Genomic DNA, 16,307 nt, shown 5'->3' on the forward strand with positions numbered 1-16,307 from the left:
GTTATGGTGAATTGATAATTAAAATATAATTAAAATATAAAATAGGATAGAGATACTTATGCAATTCATTGATGAGAGTTTCAGATAAGCGTATAGAGATGCTTTTGTTCCTTTTGAACCTCTGCTTTCCTGCTGTCTTCATCCAATCATTCCTACTCCTTTCCATGGCAAGCTGCAAGTAGGGCATCACCGTTGTCAATGGCTACATCCCGTCCTCTCAGTGAAAATGGTCCAAAATGCGCTGTCACCGCACGGCTAATCATCTGTCGGTTCTCGATCTTGCTGGAATAGAATTCAGTAATCCTTTTGCGTCTGTCACTACGCCCAGCACTCGGGAGTTTGAAGCTCGTCACAGCCATCCCTTCCCAGATTCAACTCGGAATACCACAGACAAGGTTTAGACTTTCCGGATCTCAAGAATGGCTGCCAATAATTCTAGCTTATACCACGAAGACTCTGATCGTGAATCAGGAGGCTAAGAGATATGCATTCAAGCTTGTTTTCATGTAGAACGGAAGTGGTTGTCAGGCACGCGTTCATAAGTGAGAATGATGATGAGCATCACATAATCATCACATTCATCATGTTCTTGTGTGCGAATGGATATCTTAGAGAAGAAATAGGCTTGAATTGAATAGAAAAACAATATTACTTTGCATTAATTCCTGAGGAACAGCAGAGCTCTACACCTTAATCTATGGTGTGTAGAAACTCTACTGTTGAAAATACATAAGAACAAGGTCCAGGCATGGCCGAATGGCCAGCCTCCATGATCTAAGAACTAAACGTCCAGAGATGTCCCAAGATGTTCCAAGATGTTTCAAGATGTTCCAAGATTTCTAATACAATAGTAAAAGGTCCTATTTATATTAAACTAGTTACTAGGGTTTACAGAGATAAGTAAATGATACAGAAGTCCACTTCCGGGGCCCACTTGGTGTGTGCTTGGGTTGAGCATTGAGCTTTCATGTGTAGAGACTTCTTTTGGAGTTAAATGCCAAGTTGTAACCTATTTCTGGCGTTTAACTCTGCTTTGAAACCTGTTTCTGGCGTTTAACTCCAGAATAGGGCAGGAAGCTGGCGTTGAACGTCAGTTTGCGTCATCTAAACTCGGGCAAAGTATGGACTATTATGTATTGTGGGAAAGCCTTGGATGTCTACTTTCCAACGTAATTGAGAGCGCGCCATTGAAACTCTTGTAGCTCCAGAAAATCCACTTTGAGTGCAGAGAGGTCAGAATCCAACAGCATCTGCAGTCCTTCTTCAACCTCTGAATCTGATTTTTGCTCAAGTCCCTCAATTTTAGCCAGAAAATATCTGAAATCACAGAAAAACATACAAACTCATAGTAAAGTCCAGAAATGTGAATTTTATTTAAAAACTAATAAAAATATAATAAAAGGTAACTAAATTATACTAAAAACTACTTAAAAACAATGCCAAAAAGTGTATAAATTATTCGCTCATCACAACACCAAACTTAAATTGTTGCTTGTCCCCAAGCAACTGAAAATCAAATAGGATAAAAAGAAGAGAATATACTATAAATTCCAAAATATCAATGAAACTTAGCTCCAATCAGATGAGCGGGACTATTAGCTTTTTGCCTCTTGAATAGTTTTGGCATCTCACTTTGTCCATTGAAGTTCAGAATGATTAGCATATATAGGAACTCAGAATTCAGATAGTGTTATTGATTCTCCTAGTTCAGTATGTTGATTCTTGAACACAGCTACTTTATGAGTCTTGGCCGTGGCCCTAAGCACTTTGTTTTCCAATATTACCACCGGATACATAAATGCCACAGACACATAACTGGGTGAACCTTTTCAGATTGTGACTCAGCTTTGCTAGAGTCCCCAATTAGAGGTGTCCAGGGTTCTTAAGCACACTCTTCTTTTTTTGCTTTTGACCTCGACTTTAACCGCTCAGTCTCAAGTTTTCACTTGACACCTACATGCCACAAGCACATGGTTAGGGATAGCTTGGTTTAGCTGCTTAGGCCAGGATTTTATTTCTTTAGGCCCTCCTATCCACTGATGCTCAAAGCCTTGGATCCTTTTTACCTTTTCCTTTTGGTTTTAAGGGCTATTGGCTTTTTGTTCTTGCCTTTTGGTTTAAAGAGCTTTTGGCTTTTTCTGCTTGCTTTTTCTTTTTCCTTCTCTTTTTTTTTCGCCATTTTTCTTTTCCTTTTTTTTTCGCAAGCTTTTGTATTCACTACTTTTTCTTGCTTCAAGAATCAATTTTATGATTTTTCAGATTATCAATAACATTTCTCCTTTTCATCATTCTTTCAAGAGCCAACAATTTTAACATTCATAAACAACAAATTCAAAAGACATATGCACTGTTCAAGCATTCATTCAGAAAACAAAAAGTATTGTCACCACATCAAAATAATTAAACTAATTTCAAGGATGAATTCGAAATCATGTACTTCTTGTTCTTTTGTTTTTAGAACAGTTTTCATTTAAGAGAGGTGATGGACTCATAGGACATTCATAGCTTTAAGACATAGACGCTTAAACACTAATGATCATGTAATAAAGACACAAACATAAACATAAATATAAAGTATAGTAAACGAAAAACAGAAAAATAAGAACAAGGAGATTAAGGAACGGGTCCACCTTAGTGAGGGTGGCGTCTTCTTCCTCTTGAAGAACCAATGGTGTTCTTGAGCTCCTCTATGTCTCTTCCTTGCATTTGTTGCTCCTCCCTCAAAGCTCTTTGATCTTCTCTAATTTCATGGAGGAGGATGGAATGCTCTTGGTGCTCCATCCTTAGTTGTCCCATGTTGGAACTTAATTCTCCTAGGGAGGTGTTGATTTACTCCCAATAGTTTTGTGGAGGAAAGTGCATCCCCTGAGGCATCTCAGGGATTTCATGGTGAGGAATTCCTCATGCTCTTGTTGAGGTCCATGAGTGGGCTCTCTTGTTGTGCTGTCAAATGCTCTACTTACTGAGCTATAGACCCTTGAGATGAATCTCTCCATCTCCCATGACTCGGAGGTGGAAGCTTTTGTCTTCCCTTTCCTCTTTCTAGAGGTTTCTCTGGCCTTAGGTGCCATAAATGGTTATAGAAAAATAAAAAGCAATGCTTTTACCACACCAAACTTAGAAGGTTTGCTCGTCCTCGAGCAAAAGAAGAAAAAAGTGAGTAGGTATAGGTGGAGGTGTGTGAATGGTTTGAATATGAGTGGATGGGTGTAGGTGGGTTGTATGATGGTTTTGGAGGAGTAATGGAGGTGATTGGTGGAGGTTATTTTGGGGAAGAGTGGTATGAAAAGGTGTGAAGAGGAGAGAAGAAGAGGTAGGGTAGGTGGGAATCCTGTGGGGTCCACAGATCCTGTGGGGTCAAGGACTTAGCATCCCTGCTCCAATTAGGCGTGCAAAACGCCCTTAGAATGCATGTCTGGCGTTAAACGCCAGCTTGCTACTTGTTTCTAGCATTTAACGCCAATTCCATGCTCTGTTCTGGCGTTAAACGCCAGTCTGGTGCTTGTTTCTGGCGTTTAACGCCAGCTTGATGTTTCTTCCTGGCGTTAAACGCCAGTTTGATGCTTCTTACTGGCGTTTAAATGCCAGTAAGCTCTTCCTCCAGGGTGAGCTGTTTTTAATGCTATTTTTCATTCTATTTTTGGATTTTTCAGTTGTTTTCGTGACTTCACATGATCATCAACCTAAGGAAAACATAAAATAGCAATGGAAAATAAATAGATATAGTTAAATAACATCGGGTTGCCTCCCAACAAGCGCTTCTTTAAAGTTAATAGCTTGACAGTGAGCTCTCATGGAGCCTCACAGATGTTCAGAGCATTGTTGGGACCTCTCAACACCAAACTTAAAGTTTGAATGTGGGGGTTCAACACCAAACTTAGAGTTTGGTTGTGGCCTCCCAACACCAAACTTAGAGTTTGACTGTGGGGGCTTTGGTTGACTTTGCAGTGAGAGAAGCTTTTCATGCTTCCTCTCCAATGTTATAGAAGGAGATCCTTGAGTTTTGAACACAAGATTGTCCTCATTCAGTTGAAGGACCAACTCTCCTCTGTCCACATCAATCACAGCTTTTGCTATGGCTAGGAAGGGTCTTCCAAGGATGATGGATTCATCCTCATCCTTCCCAGTGTCTAGGATTATGAAATCAGTAGGGATGTACAGGCCTTCAACCTTTACTAACACGTCCTCTACTAGTCCATAAGCCTGTTTTCTTGAGTTGTCTGCCATCTCTAATGAGATTCTGACAGCTTGCACCTCAAAGATCCCAAGTCTCTCCGTTACAGAGAGTGGCATAAGGTTAATGCCTGACCTCAGGTCACACAGAGCCTTCTCAAAGGTCATGGTGCCTATGGTACAGGGTATTAAGAATTTACCAGGATTCTATTTCTTTTGAGGTAATTTCTGCCTATCTAATGCATTCAGTTCATTAGTGAGCAAGGGAGGTTCATCTTCCCAAGTCTCATTACCAAATAATTTGGCATTCAGCTTCATGATTGCACCAAGGTACTTAGCAACTTGCTCTTCAGTAATGTCTTCATCCTCTTCAGGAGAAGAATACTTATCAGAGCTCATGAAGGGCAGAAACAAGTTGAATGAAATCTCTATGGTCTCTGTATGAGCCTCAGATTCCTTTGGTTTCTCAAAGGAAAACTCCTTATTGGTCAGTGAACGTCCCAAGAGGTCTTCATCACTAGGATTTACGTCCTCCCCCCCCCTCTCTGGGTTTGGCCACACCAAGTAAGGTTATGGCCTTGCACTCTCTTTTTAGATTCTCTTCTGTATTGCTTGGGAGAGTACTAGGAGGAGTTTCAGTGACCCTTTTACTCAACTGGCCTACTTGTGCCTCTAAATTTCTAATGGAGGACCTTGTTTTATTCATGAAACTTAGAGTGGCCTTAGATAGATCAGAGACTATATTTGCTAAGCTAGATGGATTCTGCTCAGAATTCTCTGTCTGTTGCTGAGTGGATAATGGAAAAGGCTTGCTATTGCTAAACCTATTTCTTCCACCATTATTAAAGCCTTGTTGAGGCTTTTGTTGATCCTTCCATGAGAAATTTGGATGATTTCTCTATGAGGGATTATAGGTGTTTCCATAGGGTTCACCCATGTAATTCACCTCTGCTATTGCAGGGTTCTTAGGATCATAAGCTTCTTCTTCAGAAGATGCCTCTTTAGTACTGTTGGATGCAGCTTGCAATCCATTCAGACTCTGAGAAATCATATTGACTTGCTGAGTCAATATTTTATTCTGAGCCAATATGGCATTCAGAGTATCAATTTCAAGAACTCCCTTCCTCTGAGGCGTCCCATTACTCACAGGATTCCTTTCAGAAGTGTACATGAACTGGTTATTTGAAACCATGTCAAGGAGTTCCTGAGCTTCTGCAGGAGTTTTCTTTAGGTGAATGGATCCATCTGTAGAATGGTCCAATGACATCTTAGCTAATTCAGACAGACCATCATAGAATCTATCCAGGATGGTCCATTCTGAAAGCATGTCAGAGGGACACTTTTTGGTCAGTTACTTGTATCTCTCCCAAGCTTCATAGAGGGATTCACCTTCTTTTTGTCTGAAAGGTTTGAATATCCACTCTAAGCTTACTCAGCTTTTGAGGAGGAAAAAACTTGGCTAAGAAACTCGTGACCAGCTTATCCCAAGAGAAACTAATTGAGGCTTTAGCTCAAAATTGTTTGCTCCAATGGCAGGGATTGAGATGCTTCTTCCACGTATGTTGGAATTTGGTGCAGTAAAGTCACCAAATATCTTCCTTGCATTGTTGTTGGGTTCAGCCATGTCTCCTTCTTTTTCGAAAATTTCTGTCAGATTTTCTCCAGAGAGTTGTGCTTTAGCTTCCCTTAGCTTCCTCTTCAGAGTCCTTTCAGGTTCAGGATCAGCTTCAACAAGAATGTCTTTATCCTTGTTCCTGCTCATATGAAAAAGAAGAGAACAGAAAAGAAAATATGGAATCATCTATGTCACAGTATAGAGATTCCTTATATGAGTATAAGAAGAGAAGAATGGAAGAAGGAAAAGATAAGAATTCGAACACAGAGGAGAAGAGTGGGTCCGAATTTTTGAGTGAAAGAGGGGTGTTAGTAGATAAATAAATAAATAGAAGGAGATGAGAGAGGGAATAATTCAAAAATAAAATAAAATAAAATAAAAATATTTTTGTTTTTAATTTAAAAATTAAAGTTAAAATTCGAAAATTTAAAAAGAGAAATTAAAATTAAATCAAATTAAAATTTAAAACAAATAGTTAATTAAAAAGGAATTTTGAAAAAGAGGGGAGGGGTTTTCGAAAATAAGAGATAGAAAATTAGTTAGGTAGTTTTGAAAAAGATAAGAATCAAACAAAAAGATAGGATTAATTTGAAAAAGATTTGAAAATTAATTTGAAAAGATAAGAGGTTAGAAAAGATTTTGAAATTGATTTTGAAAAAGATGTGATTGACATTTATTTTGAAAAAGATTTGAAAAAGAAATTTAAAAAGGTTTGATTTTGAAAATTAAAGTTGATTACTTGACTAACAAGAAATAAAAAGATATGATTTTAAAATTTAAAAATTGAACCTTTCTGACTAGGCAAGTAACAACTTGAAATTTTTGAATCAATCACATTAATTGTTAGCATTAATTTCGAAAATATGAAATGGAAATAAGAAAAAGATTTTGAAAATAAATTTTGAAGTTTTCGAAAATATGAAAGAAAAAATGAAAAAGATTTGATTTTTAAAGAAAATATTTGAAAAAGATAGAATTTTTAAATAGAAAATTTGACTTGACTCATAAGAAACAACTAAATTTTAAAAGTTTTGAAAAAGTCAACTCAAATTTTCGAAAATTATGAGTGAAAAAGGGAAAGATATTTTTTTGATTTTTGAATTTTAATGATGAGAGAGAAAAACATCAAAAAGACTCAATGCATGAAGATTTTGGATCAAAACAAATGATGCATGCAAGAACACTATGAATGTCAAGATGAACACCAAGAACATTTTGAATGTCAAGATGAACACCAGGAACTTATTTTTGAAAATTTTTAAGAAAAGAAAACATGCAAGACACCAAACTTAGAAATTTTTAATTTTTTAGACACTATGAAGGCGAGAATGCATATGAAAAACAAAATGCAACACACAACAAGAAAATGTGAAGATCAAACAAGAGGATTCGTCAAGAACAACTTGAAGATCATGAAGAATGCAATGCATGAATTTTCGAAAATGCAAGAAAGAGATAAACATGCAATTGACACCAAACTTAAAATTTGACACTAGACTCAAACAAGAAGCACAAAATATTTTTGGTTTTATGATTTTGTTAAAAAATTTTTTGGATTTTTCGAAAATTATTTGGAAAAAGAAAATAAGAAACTCAAAATTTTTAATAAAGATTCCAGGAATCATGCAATGTTAGTCTAAAGCTTCAGTCTAAAGAGATTAGACAGGGCAGAACAAGCTTCAGCAAGACATTACATACAACAGCCAAATTGATGGGAATCAACTGACTCCTGTGATGATAAAAGCATCATCTGAAACTCTAGAATTCATTCTTAAAAATTCTGAAGAACATAGAATAATTTATTAATTTTTTTTTTGAAAATTTTTCGAAAATAAAAAGAAAAAAAACAAAAGGCTTATAATTAAAATAAAATTACCTAATCTGAGCAACAAGATGAACCGTCAGTTGTCCAAACTCGAACAATCCCCGGCAACAGCACCAAAAACTTGGTGCACAAAATCGTGATCGTTCATTCCTTGGTAACGGCGTTAAAGACTTAATACGCATGTTCATAATTTTAGTTCTTTGTCACAACTTCGCACAACTAACCAGCAAGTGCACTGGGTCGTCCAAGAAATAAACCTTACGTGAGTAAGGGTCGATCCCACGGAGATTGTCGGCTTGAAGCAAGCTATGGTCATCTTGCAAATCTTAGTCAGGCGGATTTAAATGGTTATGGTGAATTGATAATTAAAATATAAAATAGGATAGAGATACTTATGCAATTCATTGGTGAGAGTTTCAAATAAGCGTATAGAGATGCTTTTGTTCCTTCTGAACCTCTGCTTTCCTGCTGTTTTCATCCAATTATTCCTACTCATTTCCATGGCAAGCTGTATGTAGGGCATCACCGTTGTCAATGGCTACATCCCGTCCTCTCAGTGAAAATGGTCCAAAATGCGCTGTCACCGCACGGCTAATCATCTGTCGGTTCTCGATCCTACTGGAATAGGATTCAGTAATCCTTTTGCGTCTGTCACTACGCCCAGCACTCGCGAATTTGAAGCTCGTCATAACCATCCCTTCCCAGATCCTACTCGGAATACCACAGACAAGGTTTAGACTTTCCGGATCTCAAGAATGGCCGCCAATAATTCTAGCTTATACCACGAAGACTCTGATCATGAATCAGGAGGCTAAGAGATATGCATTCAAGCTTGTTTTCATGTAGAACGGAAGTGGTTGTCAGGCACGCGTTCATAAGTGAGAATAATGATGAGCGTCACATAATAGGCTTGAATAGGCTTAGAGAAGAAATAGGCTTGAATTGAATAGAAAAACAATATTACTTTGCATTAATTCATGAGGAACAGCAGAGCTCCACACCTTAATCTATGGTGTGTAGAAACTCTACTGTTGAAAATACATAAGAACAAGGTCCAGGCATGGCCGAATGGCCAGCCTCCATGATCTAAGAACTAAACGTCCAGAGATGTCCCAATATGTTCCAAGATTTTTCAAGATGTTCCAAGACGTCTAATATAATAGTAAAAGGTCCTATTTATATTAAACTAGTTACTAGGGTTTACAGAGATAAGTAAATGATGCAGAAATCCACTTCCGGGGCCCACTTGGTGTGTACTTAGGCTGAGCATTGAGCTTTCATGTGTAGAAACTTCTTTTAGAGTTAAACTCCAGGTTGTAACCTGTTTCTGGCGTTTAACTCTACTTTGCAACATGTTTCTGGCGTTTAACTCCAGAATAGGGTAGGAAGCTGGCGTTGAACGCCATTTTACGTTATCTAAACTCGGGCAAAGCATAGACTATTATATATTTCGGGAAAGCCCTGGATGTCTACTTTTCAACGCAATTGAGAGCGCGCCATTTGGATATTTGTAGCTCCAGAAAATCCATTTTGAGTGCAAGGAGGTCAGAATCCAACAGCATCTGCAGTCCTTCTTCAACCTCTGAATCTGATTTTTACTCAAGTCCCTCAATTTCACCCAGAAAATACCTGAAATCATAGAAAAATACACAAACTCATAGTAAAGTCCAGAAATGTGAATTTTATTTAAAAAACTAATAAAAATATAATAAAAACTAACTAAATTATACTAAAAACTACTTAAAAACAATGCCAAAAAGCGTATAAATTATCCGCTCATCAAAAACCCAGGCTCATAAGATGGGTGTTGCTTCTGCAAGAGTTTGATATAGAAATAAGAGACAGAAAAGAGACAGAGAACCAGGTAGCTGATCACCTGTCCCGGATAGAACCAGTAGTAGGGGCGTCCCTCCCTCCTACTGAGATCTCTGAGACCTTTCCGAATGAGCAACTCTTCGCCATTCAGGAAGCACCATGGTTTGCAGACATTGCAAATTATAAAGCTGTGAGGTTCATACCCAAGGAATACAACAGGAATCAAACGAAAAAATTAATTTCTGATGCAAAGTACTACTTATGGGATGAACCATATCTCTTTAAGAGATGTGCAGACGGAATGATCCGCAGATGCGTGCCCAGTGAAGAGGCACAGAAGATCCTATGGCATTGCCATGGATCACAATATGGAGGACATTTCGGAGGTGAACGAACAGCCACTAAGATCCTCCAATGTGGGTTCTACTGGCCTACTCTCCATAGAGATGCTCGAGAGTTTGTGCGTAACTGTGACAGTTGCCAGAGAGCTGGTAACTTACCTCATGGTTATGCCATGCCTCAACAAGAGATCTTAGAGATTGAGTTATTTGATGTATGGGGAACTGACTTCATGGGTCCTTTCCCACCATCATACTCAAACACGTACATTCTGGTGGCAGTAGACTACGTATCTAAATGGGGTAGAAGCAATTGCCACACCCACTAATGATACTAAGACAGTGCTGAAGTTCCTCTAGAAATATATCTTCAGCAGATTTGGTGTTCCCAGAGTACTAATCAGTGACGGGGGTACTCATTTCTGCAATAAACAGCTTTACTCTGCTATGATCCGATATAGAATTAGCCACAAAGTAGCAACTCCATATCATCCATAGATAAATGGGCAGGCTGAAGTCTCTAATAGAGAACTAAAAAGAATCCTGGAATGGACTGTAATTGCCCGTAGAAAGGATTGGGCAAAAAGCTTGGATGATGCTCTGTGGGCATACAGAACAGCATTCAAGACTCCTATAGGAACCTCTCCATACTAGCTTGTGTATGGCAAGGCCTGTCATCTGCCCGTGGAACTGGAACATAAAGCCTACTGGGCAACCAGATTCCTAAACCTGGATGCTAAGTTAGCTGGAGAGAAAAGATTGCTCCAGCTGAATGAGCTAGAGGAATTCAGACTTAATGCTTTTGAAAATGCAAAAATTTATAAGGAGAAAGCAAAAAGGTGGCATGACAAGAAACTGTCATCTAGAGTCTTTGAACCAGGACAGAAGGTTCTGCTGTTTAACTCTAGGCTCAAATTATTTCCCGAGAAACTGAAATTCCGGTGGAAGGGACCATATGTGATTACAAGTGTGTCATCATATGGATATGTTGAGCTCCAGAATATTGACTCTGACAAATAGTTCATTGTTAATGGACAGAGAATCAAACATTATCTTGAAAACTGAGACTAGAATAAAAGCTCAGTCAAGGTCCAGCTAAAGACAATAAAAAAGCGCTTATTGGGAGGCAACCCAATGTTCTTTAATTATATATTTATTTTCCATTGTTATTTTATATTTTCTTTAGGTTGATGATCATGTGGAGTCTCAAAAATAACTGAAAAAGCAAAAAATAGAATGAAAAATAGTATTAAAAATAGCACACCCTGGAGGAGGAGCTTACTGGCGTTCAAACGCCAGTAAGGGTAGCAGAATGGACGTTAAACGCCCAGTCTGGCACCATTCTGGGCGTTTAACGCCAGAAAAGGGCACCAGACTGGCGTTTAACGCCAAAAAAGGGCACAAAGCTGGCGTTTAAACGCCAGAAATGGGCAGCAACCTGGTGTTTAACGCCAAGATTGGCACTCCAAGGGGCGTTCACACGCCAACATGGTGCATGGATGAAAAATTCTTGACACCTCAGGATCTGTGGACCCCACAGGATCCCCACCCTGACATCTTAACTCTATCTCTCTCTTCTTCACACCTTCCCATAACACCCTTCCCCAAATACCCCTCACCAATCACCTCCACCCACTCTTCCCCAAAAACCCCACCCACCTCACAAATCAAATTCAAACCATTTCCCTCCTATACCCATTCCATCTCCTCCACTTTCTTCTTCTTCTAATCCCTTTTTCTTCTTTTGCTCGAGGACGAGCAAACCTTCTAAGTTTGATGTGGTAAAAGTGTTGCTTTTTGTAACCATTTATGGCAGCTAAGGCCGAAGAAACCTCTAGAAAGAGGAAAGGGAAGGCAAAAGCTTCCACCTCCGAGTCATGGGAGGTGGAGAGATTCATCTCAAAAGCCCATCACTAAGAAAAGGATGGAGGGAACAAGAGAGCCCACTCATGGACCTCGACAAGAGCATTCCACTATCCTCCATGAAATTAGAGAGGACCAAAAGGCCATGAGAGAGAAGCAACAAAGGCAAGGAAGAGACATAGAGGAGCTAAAGCACTTCATAAGATCTTCAAGAGGAAGAACAAGCCGCCATCACTAAGGTGGACCTGTTCTTTAATTTTCTTGTTCTTATTTTTCTGTTTTTTTTTTATTTTCTATGCTTTATGTTTATCTATATTTGTGTCTTTATTACATGATCATTAGTGTCTAGTGCCTATGCTTTAAAGTTATAAATGTCCTATGAATCCTTCACCTCTCTTAAATAAAAAATGTTTTCTGAAAAAGAAAAAAAAGTACATGAATTTCAAATTTTAAAATAGATTAATTATTTTGATGTGGTGGCAATACTTTTTTTTTTCTGAATGAATGCTTGAACAGTGCATGTTTTTGAAATTGTTGTTTATGAATGTTAAAATTGTTGGCGCTTGAAAGAATAATGAAAAAGGAGAAATGTTATTGATAATCTAAAAAATCATAAAATTGATTCTTGAAGCAAGAAAAAGCAGTGAAAAAAAAAATATGGCGAAAAAAAAAGAAGAAAGAAAAAGAAAAAGCAAGCAGAAAAAGCCAATAGCCCTTTAAACCAAAAGGCAAGGGTAAAAAGGGCCCAAGGCTTTGAGCATTAATGGATAGGAGCGCCTAAAGGAATAAAATTCTGGCCTAAGCGGCTAATCAAGCTGTCCTTAACCATGTGCTTGTGGCGTGAAGGTGTCAAGTGAAAAGCTTGAGACTGAGCGGTTAAAGTCGTGGTCCAAAGCAAAAGAGTGTGCTTAAGAGCTCTGGACACTTCTAATTAGGGACTCTAGCAAAGCTGAGTCACAATCTGAAAATGTTCACCCAGTTATGTGTCTGTAGCATTTATGTATCCGGTGGTAATACTAGAAAATAAAGTGCTCAGGGCCACGGCCAAGACTCATAAAGTAATTGTGTTCAAGAATCAACATACTGCACTAGGAGAATCAATAACACTATCTGAATTCTGAGTTCCTATAGATGCCAATCATTCCTATAGATTCCAATTGGCGCGCTCTCAATTGCGTTGGAAGGTAGACATCCTGGGCTTTCCAGCAATATATAATAGTCCATACTTTGCCCGAGATTTGATGGCCCAAACCGACGTTCCAAGTCAGCATAAAAATTCTGGCGTCAAAACGCCAGAACTGGCATAAAAGCTAGAGTTAAATGCCCAAATTGGCATAAAAGCTGGCGTTTAACTCCAAGAAAAGTCTCTACATATGAAAGCTTCAATGCTCAGCCCAAGCACACACCAAGTGGGCCCGGAAATGGATTTCTACACTAACTATCCTAGCTTACTCATTTTCTGTAACCCTAGGTCACTAGTTTATTATAAAAACCACTTTTAGTGATTCATTTTGTACCTCATGACACTTTACATGTTTCATATTGTATCTTTGACGGCATGAGTCTCTAAACTCCATGGTTGGGGGTGAGGAGCTCTGCTGTGTCTTGATGAATTAATGCAATTACTACTGTTTTCCATTCAATCACGCTTGTTTCTATTCTAAGATATTCACTCGCACTTCAACCTGATGAATGTGATGATCCGTGACACTCATCATCATTCTCACCTATAAATGCGTGCCTGACAACCACTTCCATTCTATCTGCAATAGCATGAGTGTGTATCTCTTAGCCTCCATTCCGAAAGATCGGAGTCTTCGTGGTATAAGCTAGAATCAATTGGCGGCCATTCCTGAGATCCAGAAAGTCTAAACCTTGTCTGTGGTATTTCGATTAGGATCTGGGAAGGGATGACTGTGACGAGCTTCAAACTTGCGAGTGCTGGGCGTAGTGACAGACGCAAAAGGATCAATGGATCCTATTCCAACATAAGTGAGAACCGACAGATGATTAGCCGTGCGGTGACAGCGCATTTGGACCATTTTCACTGAGAGGACGGATGGTAGCCATTAACAACGGTGATCCACCAACATACAGCTTGCCATGGAAGGAACCTTGCGTGTGTTAAGAAGAAGACATTAGGAAAACAGAGATTCAGAAGACAGAGCATCTCCAAAACCTCAACCTGTTCTCCATTACTGCATAACAAGTATTTATTTCATGTTCTTTTACTTTTTACAATTTAACCTAAGAATCATTACTGATATCCTGACTAAGAATTACAAGATAACCATAGCTTGCTTCAAGCCGACAATCTCCGTGGGATCGACCCTTACTCACGTAAGGTATTGCTTGGACGACCCAGTGCACTTGCTGGTTAGTTGTGTGGAATTGCAAAAGTGTGATTGTGATTTCGTGCACCATTTTCCATTCTAAATTAGGATCAAAGTTTATTATAATTGTTTCAAGTTTATCTGCATTCGTGACTCTCTTATTTTTTCCATTATGCAGCAACTAAATAGAAGATGCTGCCATCATTGTTCGAGCAACCGCGACTCACAATCTGGCTATGTTGCTTCCATTTTTCCTGAATATGGATAAATATTTCAAGGTCAGCAATCATGGAGAAGATTTTTGACTTGAGAGAATTTGGTTGCGATGTAAGCTCTGGAATAGGTTGAAGCCATGGTCCAGGGAATGGAGCCTTTTATATTATTCTTCCTATAATATAATATTGCCAAATTTTAAAGAACAAAGTATAGAAAGATTTAAGACAAATGCGTTTGCTTCAATTATTTTCTTTCATTTGATGTTGTTAAATCAGATTATTACTTTTGGTGATAGCTAAATCTAACCAAATCCTTGGATACAAAATCAGCACTCCTGATCACGTTATTTTCAGAATCTCATTTATTTAGCTGCACACAATATTATGTGGTACTTTTTGTAAATCAGAAGATCAATGTAGATTTACAAGCTTAGTGTTGTAAGATATGAGTAGTAAATGTACTATGTACCATGAATTTAGATTGTGGATTGTAAGCCATCAATGTATATTTAGATTGTGGATCATAAATTTGATGTATTTATGAATTTTGTCTCTTTTAATTTCTATATTTAGATATAGATATTATGAATATTTATGAATTGTCTCTTTTAATTTCTATATTTCAATATAGATATTGTAAATAATTAGTAAAAATTTATAAATAGAAAATCAGTAACAGTGACCAATTTAGCGACCGATTTTATATTTTCAGGTCAGACATCAGCGCTTGATTTAGTGACCGATTTAGCTACCGAGAAGTTAGTGGCTATTTAGCGACCGATTTTCTCAGCGACTAATTTAGGGACAAAAAAAGTGGTCGCCATTTAGTGACCGATTTTATTAGCGACCGATATCGTTTGGTACTAGTTTGGTAGCATTGGTTGAAAATTGGTCGCTATTTTCAAATTAACGACCAAAGTTTTAGCGACCACCAGAATCGGTCACTAAATTGTTCGCAAAAGGTTTAGCTACCGATTTTCAAGAAAAATTGGTCGCTAAATCGTTGCTTTTCTTGTAGTGTTAGTTTGATTTATTAATAAAATATAAGTTATGTAAGTAATTAATGAAGACAATTATGTACTCTTTAATGTTCAAAATTTGAGTAACAAATATGCATTACACTTAAAATTTTACTTAATTATGAGATAAAATATTCAATTATTAAAAATAGTATATTCCAACTTTATATTTTACATGCTAAAATCAATAATATTAAACTAACAGCTAAAATAGTTATATTTGTAGCATTAGCACATAACTTATATACTGTATGGATTTGGATAAGGAATTCAACATTAAACTGAGACAAAATACATAAAGCACAAATCAAAAGAGGCAGATAATGAGTATCAGCTCTCATAGAATAGAGCAGTTGCATTCCCTGAAAGAACAACCAGTTTTCACCTCACACTCATGCAAGAGCAACCTCCAGTATGCCCCACTATTACAACATCTATTTCTAGTATCTATAAAAAAAAGAAAGAAAATTAATAGTAATAAATAATACATTGGCATTAATTCCTCTTCAAAGTTCACATAGACAAATACACAAAATTTTTATTCCCTAGTAGGTTTTTATTTTTGGATTAGTAAGACATAGAGTTGTTATATACTAACTGAAAAGGAAAGGAATGATTAGGTCTCACATCCAAAATAAAAACATCAAAGATCAAACCAAGGCAACTGATGAGCGTATATTTTATATGCTTTTTGGCTTAGTTTTCATATAGTTTTTAATATGTTTTGTTTAGTTTTTATTAAGTTTTTACAGGTTTTAGTGATAAATTTATATTTTTGGATTTCACTTTGAGTTTGTACATTTTTTGTACCATTTTAGGTATTTTCTGGATGAAATTGAGGAGTTGGAGTAAAAGTCTGATTTAGAGACAGAGAAAAAGCACAGCAGATGCTGTTCAGATCTGACCTCCTTGCACTTGGAAGAGATTTTTTGGAGCTACAGAAGTCCAAATGGAGCATTCTCAATGGTGGAAAGCTGACTTCCAGAGCTTTCCAGCAATGTATAATACTCCATACTTTGTTTCGGACTAGAAGGTCCAAAACTGGCGTCCAACGCCAGCTTCCTGCCCCTTTTTGGCGTCCAGTGCCCAAGGAGCAGAGCCTGGTGTCCAA

The 16,307-nt window shown here is 37.7% G+C and overlaps 1 non-coding gene across 1 annotated transcript; it reads left to right on the forward strand.

Moving 5' to 3' along the window:
• The first annotated feature begins 5,494 nt into the window (after positions 1-5,494).
• LOC148581131 (small nucleolar RNA R71) lies at positions 5,495-5,603 on the forward strand. The gene has a single exon (XR_015897584.1). It is a non-coding gene; the product is annotated as a small nucleolar RNA R71 (small nucleolar RNA).
• Positions 5,604-16,307: the final 10,704 nt, after the last annotated feature.

The sequence above is a fragment of the Arachis ipaensis genome, chromosome B10, assembly GCF_059453495.1.
Source record: "Arachis ipaensis isolate K30076 ecotype BB chromosome B10, ASM5945349v1, whole genome shotgun sequence".
In the NCBI taxonomy this organism is placed as follows: Eukaryota; Viridiplantae; Streptophyta; class Magnoliopsida; order Fabales; family Fabaceae; genus Arachis; species Arachis ipaensis.